This window comes from Diplodia corticola (assembly GCF_001883845.1).
Source record: "Diplodia corticola strain CBS 112549 chromosome Unknown scaffold67, whole genome shotgun sequence".
NCBI lineage: Eukaryota > Fungi > Ascomycota > Dothideomycetes > Botryosphaeriales > Botryosphaeriaceae > Diplodia > Diplodia corticola.
This window is the reverse complement of record NW_017971546.1, coordinates 12,722-16,283: the sequence shown is the minus strand read 5'-3', so window position 1 is coordinate 16,283 and position 3,562 is coordinate 12,722.

Genomic DNA, 3,562 nt, shown 5'->3' with positions numbered 1-3,562 from the left:
TTTTATATCGAAGTCGAAATCGAGGCCGAGGCTATACTTAGTAGCGAGCCGTAGCCCTTCGGGCTAATATCTACCTTCGACTAAATCTAGATAAAACTTTACTAATAGACTATTAACGGCTTTTTACGCGATCTTATCGTCGCGGTTTATATTACCTACGATATCTCCGGGCGCGGAATAGAGGTATACGCGCTTAAAGCCGTTAACTTTATATAGTCTAGGCGGAACTTCTATATTTACTAAAACTACGTCCTCGCTATATCCGCGTATAATAAGACGGACTCTATCTACTAAAGGTCTAAGATAATCTCGCGCGTATTATCGCCGTCTCTCTTCCGCGTTATAATCGCGTTTCTAGCCGATATTAGGCCCTTTCTTAAAGAACTACTCGCGGTTACTATCGACGAGCTTATAGACGCCGCGAAGGCCGATAGCTATTCTTCTAATACTTCTAATACTTTTAACGTATCTAACGCCTCTAACGCGTACTTAATTCTAATCGCTAAGTTCTTTATCTACTTAAACGGCCGTATTATCTCTCTATAGATAACTAATCTTCTAGCTACTACTACGAACCGCTACCTCGATATTTTAATTAAGATTCTAGCCTAGCGAGATATAGCTATCGCTATTAAGTAAAAGTACCTTCGCGCTACGGCTACGGTTATAGAAAATAACGAATATATCGTTAATACTATTATAGTAGGCTATTCTAGAGATATAAAGGACTACTACTACGCTATTACGGCGGATAATATTACCGATATTAACGGCCGTACGCTTAGAGCTATAACGCTCGTTAGCCGCCTATAGTATATATTATTTAAAATTAACGACGGCGCGAATTTAAGGTAAGTTAACTAGTTCTAGTACGTTATATTAATACGTATACGAATATATAGGTAAATATATACCGCTACGCGTAAGAGAGCTATATCTATTAATTAATAGATTCTTCTTCTCGCTCTATCGTAGAGAAAGCTAATATTAATTAATAAGCGCCGTTACTCTCTTTCTCTTTTTTTCTCTTTCTCTCTTCTATCTTTCTCGCTTTCTCGCTACCTTACGCGCTATATTAAAATACACTCTTATATAGCTTTATAAGAGTAGTAAATACTAATAGAACTACGTAGAATATTAAACGACTATATTACGCTATAAATCGCGGACGCTTATTAGAATATAGACGCTATTCGCGCCGCTACTAATACGTTAGTCGTCGCGGGGGCCTAGAAAGACGACCGCTAGCGGTAGTAGGCCCCGCCGTTAGCGTAGAGAGGCGGTTTAGTACGATACGTTAGTTCTAGGCGGAAGTAACGTCTAGTTTAGAATACGCGGGAGGAGTAGAACTCTATAATAGACGCGATCTTAGACGTTTAAGTTCTAGAGGGCCTACGCGAGCTATACGGGTCTAACGCCGACTTTAAGTCTAGATAGTACGACGCTATCTAGGCGGCGGTATTTAAGAAGAAGAACGTCGTCGTCGTTCTTTCTATCGGCGGAAGTAAGACGGCGGTAGCGATAGTACTAATATTTCTCTACTAGAGTCTTTATAGCGTTATAATTATACCCTTCTTAGCGCTACGCGGTAATTTACGACGCGAGCTCGCCTAGATAGACCTATAAGCGGTAGAGTATCGGGCGAATAGACTTTAGAAGATCGGCGACTTAATTCTCGTTACGCCTAAGTCCGCCTAGTTTAACTCGTTTAGAACCTTCTTCGCGTCTCTAGTAGAGGCGGATATAGTCCGGAACGTTATACTCGATAAGGCGTATATCTACGCGATAGACGCCGGATAGCGGTAGATACTAGAAGATATAGAGTAGCTACGTATTTACGCTAGACGGTTCGTATACTAGCGAGACCCGAGATCGCTTTTACTCGTATTTCTATTAGGCTCGCTATCGTCGTATATACTTACCGCGCTATTACGCTCGTTCGATATAAGCCGCTCGTAGATAGTAGAGTATTAAAAGCCGTACGCTCGGCCGAATATTAGCTTCTAGTTTATAGAGGTCCTCTACGAGCGGTAAGGCTTTATTATCTATTCTATCGTTTAGTAGTAGATCGAGCGCCGCTAGAAGACGATCGTCTACGTTAAGATCTATAAGAACGCCGCCCGCGTATACGATATTCTCGGCGAGTTTAGCGCTCTATCTTACTACGCTAGCCTAGGCTAGAAGAAGCGAAAGTCGGTCTTAGCTAAGTTCGCGTTCGGCGAGTATCTAGTCCTCGTCGCTACTCCGGCCGCCGAAAATAGGATAAACTTTAAGCGTCTAGGCTACGCTTTATTCGCGTTTAGCGGCGTCTATAGTATAGTAGAGCTCGTCTAGTAGGCCGGCCGCCTAGCGCGCGGAACGAGTAAGTACGGCTACGTAATCTATCTCTTCGACTAGACGAATATCGTTCGGGCGACGGTTAAGAGCTTAGACCTTTATACTAACGAGACCGCTCTAGTAAACCTTCTAATAACGAGAACGTATAGGCTTATAACTATTAGCTTCTATCTTAACGGTATCGCGGATACGACGTACTAGTCTATATCCGCCGCCTACGACTACTACGCTAAGAAGAAGTTCTAGATATAGAGGCTAGGCGAGCTCTAATCGTCTATTCTAGCCGAGTTCGTCGCCGGCCTAGCCCCGAATCTATATACGCCCGGCCCGGTCTTAGTAAAGACTATTCTAGACGGCGCTACGCCGAGTAGTAACGGAGAGAAAAGAGAACCGTTCTCTATCGTTATTCTCGATAGCTAGATTACTACTATTAATAGTAGCGCCTCGTAGCCTACTCTACCGTCTATTCTACCGCCCGCTCTACCGCCCGCCCTACCGCCCGCTCTACCGCTATATATACTATCTAGTCTTCTAGTATTAAGCTAGTCTCGTTACTAATCGTCCGTCTATAGCGTCGTATTCGTATCCGTTTCTACTACGTTATTTACGGCCTCTAGCCCCGGCTCTAGCCTCGCCGACTACGATAGCGATAGCTCTATTAGAAGGGTAGGTTATTATAAGTCTAAGTTGTTTAGATTTAGAGGGGCGTGGGGGCCGAAACCGTAGGACTTAGCGAAAATTTTGGAACACTAAAATTTTCGAACACCAAAATTTTCGAACACCAAAATTTTCGAATATTTCGTTTATCGATTCTTTATAATACTCTACTAGAATGTTGACTATAGTCAACATTAAGCGCAACTCTTGCGTAAAGCTTAGTAGAAGTAAGCGTAAGTGCGCAGCGTACTAAAGCCTAAAGCGTACCTGGCAAAGCGTGACGCTGGCCCTTTGCGCAGTGCGCGGCGCACCGGAAGCCTACCTAGAAAAGCGTGACGCTCGCCCTTTGCGCAATGCGCAGCGCACCGAAAGCCTACCTTGAAAAGCGTGACGCTAGCCCTTGCGCGAAAAGCGGCGCACCGGAAGCCTACCTGGAAAAGCGTGACGCTGGCCCTTGCGCGAAAAGCGGCGCACCGGAAGCCTACCTGGAAAAGCGTGACGCTGGCCCTTGCGCAGTGCGCGGCGCACTAGAAGCCTACCTGGAAAAGCGTGACGCTGGCCCTTTGCG